The sequence below is a fragment of the Sebastes umbrosus genome, chromosome 6 (assembly GCF_015220745.1).
Source record: "Sebastes umbrosus isolate fSebUmb1 chromosome 6, fSebUmb1.pri, whole genome shotgun sequence".
NCBI lineage: Eukaryota > Metazoa > Chordata > Actinopteri > Perciformes > Sebastidae > Sebastes > Sebastes umbrosus.
The window spans coordinates 18,470,376-18,484,059 of record NC_051274.1 but is presented as its reverse complement, the minus strand read 5'-3'; the positions used below and the strand labels follow the sequence as shown (position 1 = coordinate 18,484,059).

The following is a 13,684-nucleotide window of genomic DNA, read 5'->3' as shown; positions in this document are numbered from 1 at the left end:
TATTCTTTTTTTATGTGTGTGCCACTCCGTCTGGATGTGGTTTTATTTATCGTTGTAAATACACCTTGTTTTTGTGAGGTCTGGAATCTGGCAAATCCTGTCCATCCCTCCTCATCTCTCTCGTCAGCTCCTGTGTTGAAAGTCTTCCTGACTGTGAAGGTCTCTTCTTACCTGTGTGCCTCCTTGTCGTTTCTATTTTAGTGGTTTTTGAGCGGATGGGTGTTGCTTGTCCGCTACCCAGCACACACACACACTCTCTCTCCCTCCAAGTGCCTAATCAGTACATCCCCTCCTTTCTTTCTGAGCCCCCGACATCCCTCCTTCCCCTTGGCTGTGGGTTTGACTGGATATATGCTGTCCATGCTGCTTGGTCATGGTGGCCCTGACAGCCCTGATTTCTGTCACAGTGAATTAGCTTTGCCTCCCAGCAGCCACCTCCTTACCGCTACCCCCAACCCTCCACCACCTTCCTATAAGTGCTCGGGGCTTTGACTGACTCCCACTCGTTCGCTCACTCACTCCGCAGAGTGGCACATAGCCGATTCCCCGTGGATTCAGGCTCGCCCGGATGGGGGCTCGCTTCTCAAAAAGCAGATGCAGAGTCCACAGGAAGGAAACTGAAGGGGGGATGTAAGGTGGAAGGCTTTCAGTCTGAGATCAGTTTTAAATATATTCCTCCTCAGTGTTGGAAGAGTAGGATTAAGGGCAAAGGAAACACATTTGGATGCATTTGTGTCGAAAGGAACAAGCCATCACCATCTTTGGCATTGTGGCATTACGCACGATCTTGTCCCAAGGCTAGTCATCAGCTTGGCTTGAACATGTAAGAAATGTATACGCCCACACACACACATTTGAGATGTGTTGGAATCTAAACAGGCCCTCCTCCAGGTGTTATGTTCATGTGGGCTTATATCATGGCTCAAATGGCCTCCAAGTAATTTGCTTCTTTCCCTGCAAACCGAACTTTGTCCTATTGCGAAGATAACCTTCATCCGAGTAGCTTTGTAAATACATGTTTCATTGATTTAAGGTGTTATGTAACACTCCTGCTTGTTCAATGGGCTGCTCCAATCATGTATGTAGTGTTTTTCCAAGTCCCTGATTGTAAAATGGATCACATAAGACCTATAAACCAGCAGCTTCATCTGCATAAGCTGCTAATGATTCATGGTTTGGGGCGCTCAGAAGAATATGAGCATATGAAGTATTTGAATAAGGTGCATCGTCGTGCCAGCGTGATGTCAGTGGCTGCATTTGTTTTTAGCTACAGTATAATTTTGCGGGGGGGGGAACATGTTATTTTTCTCAGTTCTGCCCTTGTTTTGCTGCTGTTGACATAACAATGACATACAGTTACCCTGAACATTTCAGTGCTTCATTTTGTTCGGTATTGACTTTCATTCTTTAAAGGATCCGTCATTTTCACATCCAATCATTTGTCATTGTCCTCTGAGATCAATTCAATCAAGGCAGGAACAGGTAAACAAGACGGGGAGACAGTCGAGTCTCAGCGCAATTCGTTTGAATTGCCAGACAATTATTTTTGCCTTTTACTGCTGATTGCCTCTCATTATTAGTATTAGTCTGTGTAGTTTCAACAGAATGAGGTCCTCTGGCATGTCAATATTAACGCCTTCTTCATCTCTTCCCCCTTTTTTTCCAGTCAGTGTGGACTGAAGATTTTTCTGCGAGTCTCTATTTGTGTCTGCATGTTCCTGTTGTCAGACTGGACTGCCTGGCTCTAGCCTGCTGTTCGGTAAAATCCCTAATCTAATCAGTATCTTTGTATCAAGCTGCTTTGCAAATCCCGCCTTCTACGTCTGCATATATTTGATTAGACTCAGTGTATGCAAAAGAGTCCCGTCAAATCGGACAGGTTCAGAGTGGACCTCAAAGCTTAAACCCTGACCCTGATGCATCTTGCCCCCAGCGGAAAAGTGATTTTCTCTTAACCATCTGCTGCAGAGGAAAATGAAAAAAAACAGAAACACACAACAGCAAAGGGAAATGCCTGCTCTTATCTTGCCCTTGAGAAGCAGCGAAGCTCGCTAAGAGACGATAATATAAAGCTTTATATTCTCTGATGCAAGGAGAATATTTTTGATGAACATTAAAGCACTTGAATGGATGAATCAGACTTCTTCCTCTATACTTAAATAACGCTAGGCTCATAAAGACCATGTCTTGAAATTTTATTAACAATATCCATGTTAGGTGAATACCAACTATATCTTCCTTCAATAACATACTGTAATGTGATTTTAAAAGATAAATTGAAACAGAAGAAAGTGAAATAAACAAGCTTTTTGTTAATTATTGAACGCATATTTGACAAAGTGACACGGCATGCACTGAAATATACAACATTACTAAAAGCAACTCTGTGAAGGGTTTCCACAGTCTCTGTCTGACAGTTCTGAAACCCTGAACCTGAACATACACACCCCTTGTTCAGTGTTTATTCTGCCTTTCAACAGCTTTTTGTTAGCATGGCTGACAGCCAGACTCTCAAATATGAATGAGTCAGTGCCTGGATAAAGATTCGGAGGATTGAGTTTTATTTCTTTTCTCTCGGCGGGTGAATTTGCAGTCTGGATGAGCTCTCTGTTGAAAAGGGGTTTCAGACAGTGCAGGATTGTTTGCTTGTCACGAGGAGCTGCTCGGCTGCTCCATATGCTGTGTATTCAGAGTGTGAATGTCTTACTCAAAACCCCCAAAACCTGGTGGGATAGTGGTTTTATATGTTGCATAATGCTTAAAGACAATATAAGTCTATCTTCTCCAGTTAGAGCTCTTCTCTACTCAACCCGCCTGGTGGATGTAGTGTGCTGTTAGTGTGAAGAGACAAGCACACCATCTAGTGGTGGAAGACTCAACTAGAATGCACTCTTCACTTTCCCCTATCACTAGTGCTTCATAAAGGAATAGGAATAAATAGAATACAAATAACTTTTAATAAATACTATAACACATACATTAGATACATAGAACTAATAATGAATAATAAATCTCAGAATGAAACATATTAGTACACACTACTTGAAAAATTGTGTAGTCGGTAAAAACAAATAGTGGGGGAATCTGTGCAGGGAAAAGTGTAGCTATACAGCCAGCAGCTGGTTAGTTTAATTTAGCATTAAAAAGACTTGAAGCAAGGGGAAGCAGCTAGCCTGACTGCCCAAAGTAGTGTGAAATTGATTGTGGTTGTGGTTTTACTGAGTGCTTAAGCACCTTAAAGCGATAGTTTGGGTGTTTTGAAGTTGGGTTGTATAAAGTACTTATCTATAGTCAGTGTATTACCCACAGTAGATGACAGTCGGCACGCCCTCAGCTTGGAGAAACAGACAGGAGTACCAACACGGGTGCAAAGGAATGTACTGCTGTGGACGGGAGCAAAATGTATTTTAGCCTTAAAAAAAAAATCAATATCAGTTCTGCTGCCTGTTTCTCCAATCTGGCAATCCGCCAATCACCATACTGTAGGTTAATACTCTGACTATAGATAAGTAGATAAGCACCCAAACTATCCCTTTTAAGAAGGGATTTCTTGCCAGTGAGCACATTTTTACACTTTGTTTTTTCTGCAAATCAAACAAACATGATATAAAATATTAAAGCTAGAGTCGCTAGATTTTTTTTTAATAATCCAACAGAAAAATCCAGCCCAGTGTTTCCAACTCTTGTCCAATGAAAGTAGCTAGCAGCTCCAAAAGTCACCAAATCTAGCGAGAAAGTCGCCAACACTGACAGCCCGTCCCTTCAGGCCTCCCACCAAAGCCACTCCCCCACAATTATCATTATGAACATTATAACATATCATAATGAACGTAAACAACGAACATGGCTGTTGTTAGCACTCATGGTTGTCAAGCTAGCAGCTTGTGGAAGACTCCAGTGATGCGCAATAAGTGCACGTGCAGAGTGCACGCAGGTAGACAGGCAGGCAGGCCGTCCAATCATTTACTTTGGGGCGGAATGAAATGATTGGATGGGTTTATTACGGTCCTGCAACCGCCACAGATACCGAATTTGTTTCTCTCGTTTGTCAGAGCATTTGATTTATTGATTGCTGTCGAGATGTATTGAGAATTTTAACAAATATAACACAAATGTTTTTGTAAAACACTACCAACCTTAGCTTTAATTAGTGAGATAGAGGTCTTAGTAGGTGTTTTTTTTACATTCACACAGAGCCAGGCTAGCTGTTTACCCCTGCTTCCAGTCTTTAAGCTAAGCTAAGCTAACCAGCTGCTGGCTGTAGCTTCATATTTACGGACAAATATGAGAGTGGTATCAATCTTTTCATCCAACTCGGCAAGAAGTAAAAAAAAAAAAAAAAAAAAAAAATGTATTTCCCAAAATGTCATACCGGTCCTTTAAGATTGATTTTATTGATTATAGCACGATAACATTGACAGTCCTGGATATTTTTCCATTTCAAATCCACCTGATTTACACACTGTGTAAGGTGGGCAGAAACCAGAACGAATTTTAATTTGACACAAATCTCTTACTGAGATAAAGTGCTCACATGTGCAAATGCTAAGCCGCTGTGTTTACGCTGCCCATGAGCAGAGGAATTAAGCATAACTCTTGATTATAATGCAAGCCCACGTCTTCACGCGTGTCAATACACAGAGAGCAGCGTGCTGGAAAGAGGGCTCGGGGTATGAACAGCCCCACGTCTCCTCAGCTTCCATCATCCGCGCTGATTGTAAACGGATTTCAATTAGGACTCACAGGAGTTAATATGATTGCTTGCTGTTTACCCTTTCTTGCTTCCTACCATGGAAGCCAATTATGCATGAGTAGCAGTAGATGAGAACTGGACGCTGCTAATGGCTCGGCTTCTCCCTTTGTGTTCACATTACCGAAGGATATGGGTTGTGAAATGAGATCACTACTGACTACTGTGCTATCAGTGATTGTGCTATAAAACATTATGGGCCAGAACATAGTAAATTGTGTGACGTGACTGTGGGGTGGCAGGCTGTCTGCTCTTCCCCCTGCTCTTTTATCTGTTATCCTCTCATCTGCTCCCTCTTCTTTTCCCATTTTTGTCACTTCTTGTTTCTCTCCCCTGCTCTCATATCTTTTCTTCTCTCTCTCTCTCTCCTCTCTTCGCTCATCCACTAAATCTCCCTTCCTTTGCTTCTTGTCCCTTCTCCTCTCATCCTCTACTCCTCTCCTTTCGTTTATCCTCTCAACTCTTATCTCCCCACATCACTTTTTTTTACACCTCTCCTCACCGCCTTTCATCTCCTGCCCTGTGGTTATCAACAGAGACAGACAGGACATGAGCAGAGCCTCCAACCTCTCCCCCCTCCAGATCACTGCCAGATTGACGTGCCTTAGAAAATCCATTAAGCCCTAATCAATAAGGATTAATGTACATAATGTAGAGGTTTCATCTAAATCACAGCCATAAAATTAATCATTATCTTATTACTCAGGGAATCCATTGCCCATATATCATCTTATATAGCTGATTGCATGTTTGCGTGTCCTTGAGCATGGACGTGAATGCAGACAATTTACGTCTGTTGTGCCGTTCTGTAACGAACGAGTGAAGTTGAGAGAATCAGCGAGTACGACAGGAGGCGCTAGTTTCATGATCTATACACGTATTAAAAAAGAGAAGGCAGGTAGGGAAACAGAACACAAAGATGAGTTATAAAAAAAACAGCTTATGCATAGCAGGTTTATCTGACTGCACTCCACCGTTGAGATAGTGTGATGGATCCTGCAGACAGCTGTCTTCGCCACCTGAGCCACGTCGCTGTCGCCGTGTCGCCGCTCTCCACTCAGACAGACACTGTGGGACATGAGGTGTGATGAGCAGTTAGCAGTTCCATCAAGGATCTCTGGGGCCATCCGTGGAAAATGAAACCATCTCTGAACAGGTAACTCAATTTAACTCGTGGCCGCCTTCTGCGGTGCTACAAGCAGAAATACTTTCCCAGCTGATGAGATGAGGTAACAGAGCATAGCCGTAGTCACTGAGTGCAACAGGAGAGGCCCGCTCCATCCAAATTGCCTGGACATGGTCAGGGGAGGCTTCTCCACCACTTTTACAGATAGAGAAGCGGAGACTGAAGAGGAGAAAGGCTCTGGGTTTTCTTTCCTTCCTTTTCAATCAATAAAATAGACTGGCTTTAATCATGGAGCTATTGAGTGCTGAAGCTAGCAAAATGGAGAGTTGGTCTTCTGGAACCATTCCCAACTTTGCCCCCCGTGTCAAAAGCATTTGCCTGCACAGGAGGGAGAATACCGTATTTCTAACGAAGCCGACGGGTTGCCAAAACTTAAAAAAAATACTTTTCAATTCCACTTTGTGCTCTACACATAGAAATAAATGGCTTCTTTTCTAAAAGGATGTATAAAAAAGAGTTCCTTAAGCCCCCCACACATGATCAGTGGTAAAATCGCTCTGCACTGGCTGCACCATTGTTTCCCTTTGGGTAGAGTGGTGCCGCCTGACTAGGCGGAAGCGATACCCTTGGCGTGGCGCACCATTCGAAATGGCCACCTTTGACATTGGCTGCTGCTGACCTTTCAGAGCGCAACCAATGAGAATAGCTGCAAAACAGCACGATGGCGTTCCTTGTGCTCTTTTTGGTGACAAATTATACCTGCTGCGTCTGCAAGGCTCTGCGCCCTACCTTGCAGCGAGTGAAGAGCAAATTTTCTAACATGTGAAGGCAGCTTTACAGTATGTGAGTCTGTCAGTTTTACTTTTAGCCCCCGGGGGTGGAAGAAATACTCGTATTCTTTGCTTTAAGGCAGAATGAGTAGGATTTGTTGGTTACGGTTTGTAAACACAAGATTCAAAGTTGACCTCTCCGGCTCAACGACAGAGAAGCGCACGCCCCCTGACCGCAGTTAGGGCTAGGGTGCTCGCCAGCAGGTGAAAGCCAACCCCAGATTCACTCTTGTTTTGGAACGAGCTTTGTCGCTCGACTTAAAGCCTTGCTATATTTGCATTTTTTCCGTGCTGTATCCGCCATTTTCGTAGCTTCCTCTTGGAAGCTAGCTTACGATCTGGCACCTGGTTGCTACGTTTTTGTAGAGGTTGACGCCCAGAAACTTCCCGAACACAACAAAATAAATCTTTTTGCATGAGTTCATACAAAATAATTCCTCTCAATCATCACTTATGACCCACTAGGAGTAAGTGGTGGTGTCTGTATCTACAGAGTTTCTGAATGTAACCACCGTGAAACAATCATAAAATAACTTTTTATTTCTTTGATTCACTGCTTTGGTCTCCCTAACGCCGCTCCCTCTCTTTATTCACCGAGAACCACTGGTTTAATCCCTAATAATGCATTGTACTTTATAAGTGCTCATATGTTTATTAAATATACAGTAAAATCTTAATCTGTAAAGAACCCATTAAATATAGCTGGCAACTGTAGTGGATTAAAAAGTGCAAAATTTTAATCTAAAATAACAATACTCTTTGTGCAATAGTGGAGCAGAAGTATAAAATAGCTGAAATTGGAAATACTCAAGTAAAGAACAAGTAAAATTGTACTTCAGCAGCATTGAATTTGGGAACCAAAAAAATTCCATGTTTGGATCGCATTCAAGCTCTGAAATGGATCTTCACATTTTGACAATTAGCTTCACAGAGAAGGGGGTGTACTCAGACGGAGCATTTGAAATTACTCTTATTAGACCATTTCATAATTGTTCTCCAACTAAATTATATAATGATCACATTGACCTTTCCACAGTCCTGCTTCTGAGTCGGTGCATTCAGGAAAGTGAATTCAATGAGTGCGGTTTAATGTGTGGCTCAATAACGCTATCTTCTACTCCATTATTAATCACAATAAAAAAGTTAGCTCTGTTAATTATTGCAAATGTGTTACAATGAAAATGCCAATGTGTGGCTTGAAAGCCTCTAGGTATTTCAGAGGAAGTGATGTATCGTTCACGCTGGAAGAACTCCCAATAAAATGTTAAAGTCGGCTACAACAGCAGATAGATGGCTTTAGATGTTCACTGTCTTTCAGTAAAGTCTGTATGACTCTATTAGAACACATTAGATGAAACTTTAATGTTCCCTGTGGGCAAATTGGGTCATTACACCTTCATGTTAGAGGGGACACTCTGAATATATATGCCGTGTATTGGCATCCTACATGTACTATAAAGGAACAGGGTGTGTAATGAGGGAGAAGATGGTACTTTAATGACGAAGTCCAGGTTCAAGCCTCTGTCACATTAGCATCTTTCCTGCTGAAGTGTCCTTGAGCAGGACACTGAATCTCTACCAGCTGAATCTGAGGATAATAGATTTGAATAAACACAATAAGCCGACAGGCACGTGTTGATCATCTGCAGTGATTCTCATTGATTATTCACTAACGCAGACACTAATTCTATTTGAAAACAACATGCAAAGGGAAAAATTATGTGGCGCCGTGGGTCCTAAAACTTGAGCGAAGCAGCCGTATATCTCGCCTCTCGCTGTCAGCCGCACGCTGTGAAAGAGAGGCAGAAGATGAAAAAGAGAAGGGGTGGTGAGGGATGGGGGGCGGTGGGTACGAAAACAGGATTGAGTGAGACTGATTGTAGCCTGCAGAGGGCAACCATTAAGCTCCCCAAATATCATTATCAGATTTTCAATAAGGTTGCAGCCATCAGATAGTGAATGCAGACGGTGTTGCTGCTTCCCCTTCCTGCTCCGGCTGCACCAGGTGCAACATGTTCTTGCAATTCAATCTGGCTGCACGGCCATGAGGACCGGAGGCTTTACTTATTGCTCAGATCCCAGAACAAATCATAAGCCCAGCGCATATCAGCGGCTGGTCTGCCTGGGGAGTGGCTGGAGGCACGGGGGTATGGATGTGCACCGTTGTTTGAGTGATTACACAATGATTACCACCCTCTGCGTTCTGTTGTGCTGTATGTATGCTGTGGTACAAGGGCACTTGGGGGATTTAGAGTGTTCTTCATTATCAAAATTTAAATTGCTTTGCTGATAAAGTCTATCCAAAATGAAACCATATTTCAATAGATTATCTCCCCTCCCGCCCCCCCCACCCTGCAAAGCCCCAACACATCACAGGCCAAAGCTAATGAGAGATAAGAAACTGGAGATAAGGGAGTTTGGGCTTGCGGGGTGTTCTTTTGCTTTATTGTGCGGAAAGTTATAAAAGACTAAATAGTCTTCGTAAGCCAGCACATATCAGCGGAGAGAGCGTTGGATGAAATAAGAGAGGAGGGGTACCAAAGAATAAAAGTGGGAGCCCATCTGTCAGCACAGTCTGGCTGAAGTTGGCCCATACCTCTCTGTTTTGATTATTTCCTTATCTCTCTCTTCTGGCTGGCGTTGAGTAACAGTGACCCGCTGGATTGCTTCCTAGACCATATTTCCTAGTGTGACTCCTGCATCGCAATCCATTCCTAATGTCAGTGGATTTATTCTGAGGCTTAAAATCCCACAAAGCAGCAAAAGAAAGACTTGCCAATAAAAGAAAAACTTGATAAAATAAACGGCCATGTTTGAACATGTAGCTAGTAGCTACCATACAGCCAGGAGAAGGCTAAATGTGACGGGTGTGAATGATGAAAATGGAAAATAAAAACACACATATGACACAACACTTGATACCTGTGACCAGTTTCTCAAAGATAGACTTTTACTATGGTTTGGATCTAACTAATAATCAGACTTCCGATAGACGTCTAAATTCATCCGTTGCACAAAGCTGTCTTGTTATTGACTATCTTTAGTAGGATTCATTTGACATGAATTCTCAGTTTCAAACTAAAAAAACATGACTGACCGAGCAGCAACCGCGTCATACCGCTCCCTTACTACCCTTCCCTACTCCAACAGAAAATGTTAAAAAAAGACATTTAACTGGGAAAAGCAAGCCAGCAAAGAGTGTAAAAAAAACAACAGAAACAGTCACAGACCTTCATAGCCTGTGTTAAGAATGTTACAATTTTTGACATTTTGGATAGACACACACTAATCAAAAAATCTACAAAGAATAGGCCTTATTGTGAAAAAATGCCCGTTATAATTTCCAAGGCGACGTTCATATTACTTGTTTTATCAGACCAACAATCTAACTTTCAAATATATTCAGTTTACTGTCGTATATGACAAAGAAATGCTAAAGATTCTCACATTGGAACCAGTGAAATTTTGTAGGGCTGCAACTAACGATTATTTAAATTAAAATGGTGAAAAATCAGTGTTTCCCAAAGGCCAAGATGACGTCCTCAAATGCCTTGTTTTGTCCACAACTCAAAGATATTCAGTTTACTGTCATAGAGGAGTAAAGAAACCAGAAAATATTCGCATTTAAGAAGCTGGAATCAGAGAATTTAGACTTTTTTTTCTCAGAAAAATACTCAGACCGATTAATCGATTATCAAAATTGTTGTAGATTAATTTCATAGTTCAAATTATCGATTAATTGTTGCAACTCTAAAATTTGGTCATTTCTCCTTGAAGAATCACTGAAACAATCAATTGGTTATCAGAATTGTTGCAGATTTCATTTTGTGTTCATCGGCAATAATTATTCCAGCTGTACTATCAATGATAACAAAATAAAAATGAAACTGTATAACTCGCTTTGTCCTTTTAACAAGCAATTTGTTTGGATATATGCATACTGCATATGCACAACACTGCATGGCTGCACTTAACAGGCATATGTGAAACACATTGCACACACGACACTCTCCCCATTTGACAAACAATCACTCTTTGCCTTGTTACTCTGCTGCTGTGATTTTTCTCCGCCCGGATTGTGTCCTGTCCAAGTAAACAGTGTCTTTGAAGTATTCCCCCCAATGTTAATAGCCACGGCACCTTTAATGATGAGGCAACAGACAAGGCCTGGGAGAAATATTAGCTCAGCAAGGTCATAGCAGACAAGGTCCCATCTGTCTCAGAGCAGCCTCGGTGGATCCCGGGCCCTTACATTACTGTGGCCCCGGGGCAGGGAAAATGGATCATCAATCTGATTTAGAGAGACTCCGGCCAATGCTGTCATTTCCAAGCTGAGTAATACTAGTTTCTTCTCCCGCCACCTTTCGCAGGTAAATTCATGATGGCTAGTGATGTTAAACTGTCTCATGTATGGCGTCGCTGAGCCCAGACCTTCAGAGAGCTTCACACCGCATTACATCACACCAGCTCTGCAGCCGCCATGGATATCTGGGTTTAGTGCACTAAACACTGCAGTCAGGGCAGTAAAACCAAAAATAGAGCAGAAAGAGAAAGTAGTAATTTTTATACACTGCTGAATATACTGCTGCTATGCATTTAAGAGTAATTCCCGGCCACGGTTGTGGAGTTTAAGTCGGTGAACTCAATGGCCAATCACTTTGCTTCAACTTCAGGAATGATACGCCATGTAAAACCGGATCAGCCTAGCCTTTAGCGCAGGCACTTTTTCTGTCACATGCCAAAGAAAACACCCACCTTGACACTCGCCTGCCATGGAATTAGGTGTTGTGGCTGACACAGTAGAAATGTGGTGTGAACGACAGGCTTCTATGGCCACACAGCGCTGTTGATAATGAGTCTGTAATCCATTTGATAGCCTCTAAACAGGGTGAGAATCTTATGAGCCCAAGCCAGGAAAGGCAGCCAAACATCCCCTTGAGGTAGACATTGCCATAAAGAAATAAGCATGAAGAGGAGCACCGGTCTAGTGCGGTGTAGGTCACCACTGCTCGAACCTCTCCCTGTTGGTGCATCTTTGCATAAGTGATGTGTGAAAATGAAAGGGTGGGAGAAATCCCCTTCTTGCCGATTCCTGTCATCTCCTTTTCACGCTGGTTTTTCCAGTCCCTCCAACCCCGGCTGTCATCTTATCAGCCGTGCCCACCTATGAAGCCTTCTCTTGAGCAGCTCCTGCACAAGGAAAATGTCACGTTTGTCTGCCAGTGTAAATTTGCTTATCTTATGCTGAAAGGAGCCCATGAGAGGGAAGAGGTTGTCTCCATAGAACGGGGGGACTTAAGGGATCTTTTGAAACCCGGTTCTTTTCTGCTCAGCATCCCTCTAATGTGACACAAATCCCTCCAACAGGGGAATGGCTTCTCCATTCTCAGTTTGCTGCAGGTACAATTTAGTTGTATTTTTTTTTTTTTGCCAATGTGTTGCGTTCAAGCACAGCGGTGAAACAGCATGAGGGAACCCCGGCTGATACCCCTGGCTGGGTGTTTAAAAACCTTGGCTGCTGCCCAAGAAGCAAGCGGGTGGCCAGGCCAAGCTCGCTGTGCTCCCGCAGTCTTTGAACCCGATTCCTGCAAAATCCACACATTGTTATTCACCTGGAACTTGCTGTTTATGGTTGACTCCCAGACCCAAACAGCATTATTTGCAGGTTTGCTCTGCACTTCCCGAACATTAGGCTCAGCCTAGCTCCGGGGTCTTTATTCTGTGCGTCACATCCAAACATCCCTGTAGAGTTCCCTCCCTCTGCACGCCGCGTGATGGTGTGCTTTGTTCTCTCTGGCAAGGTGAATATCGTCAAGGGATCATTTAATAGGAGAAGGATTGCTTGGAATGGACAAGAAATGGCCTCGGGTGGAGAACCTCCCCCTGATGAGGATTAGTTTTATCCTGCATATGCAAATGACATTGATTAAGCCATAGACCGTACTTCCCCTGCTTCTGTGTGGCATTCCTCTCCTGCAGGTAATCTCTTGAGAAAGTACTGCAATACAGCCTTGGGAGACAATGCTAATAGCCAAAGATGAACTGCCGTCATCACGATCATCATTTGTGACTCACAGACAGAGGGGTGGTGGCAGATTACATAGACATGTCATTGAACAACTGGTGTTTGTTTTTCCTGATCTGCATGCTGATTAGCATGATAAGTAACACACTTCTCTGTTCCTAAAATGCACTGGATGCTTCTTGCAATCCATGACTATACAGGCTTATCGTCTTCCCATGCTGGGACTTTTAACGTCTTAATCCCTCAGCATATTGCAGGAGATTATCTTTCTAAAATTAACTAGCCCCTTGAGACTGCAGAGATAGCAGCTGCTTTTTTGCCACTTGGCGAGTTTTCAACAAACAAAGTGGCTTATTGCATACGGGAGAGTGCGCTCACATTAGCTTTTTAAAAGCTGCACGATTATAGGACTATTATGCTGTTTCCACTGCCGCTTGATGCATTCAAATAGAGGAAATGCTCGTGTGCAGGTTGGAGGATTCTTAAGACATTTTTGTTGTTGTTGCAAAGGATGTTTGGCAGCGTATGTGCTCTGCATGTTGTCACCGTGCTGGGAAATAAAGATGGAGGAATTCTAAAGGGCTGCCAATCCCACTTCAATCCCGGTGTGTCTGGCATTTATGAGAGGTAGTCAATCTAATTTACCCAGAGGTAAACTTTAGCTGTCATATCCTGGGGGGAAAAAACCACACTGCATCTTCTTTGAAAACAAAATACAGATCAATCATGCTTATGACTGCGAGTAAACAATATTTAATTAAAGCACATTGATTATAACTCTAGTGCCAATATTGCCAAAAAGCACCAACTAATCCCTCATATAGCCGGGGTTCCAAGAAAAAGACAGACTGGACTCAGCAGGTTTTAACAAAATCCCTACTCACCCTTCATTATAAATGTAGATCCATACATCTGAATCAGAATCAGCTTTAATGACCAAGTAAGTGTGAACA

The 13,684-nt window shown here is 42.8% G+C and overlaps 1 protein-coding gene across 2 annotated transcripts in view; it reads left to right on the top strand.

Moving 5' to 3' along the window:
• The window catches only part of LOC119489708 (metabotropic glutamate receptor 7-like), a 113,735-nt gene that overhangs the window by 10,120 nt on the left and 89,931 nt on the right, over positions 1 to 13,684 (top strand). Inside the window, exon 1 of one of the 2 annotated variants that reach the window (XM_037772470.1) lies at positions 1,667 to 1,759. The exons of the other annotated variant lie outside the window; for it this stretch is intronic. The gene's annotated coding sequence lies outside the window, so the exon portion shown is untranslated. Of the gene's footprint in view, positions 1 to 1,666; positions 1,760 to 13,684 lie in introns of those variants that run through there. 2 annotated transcript variants of the gene reach the window in all.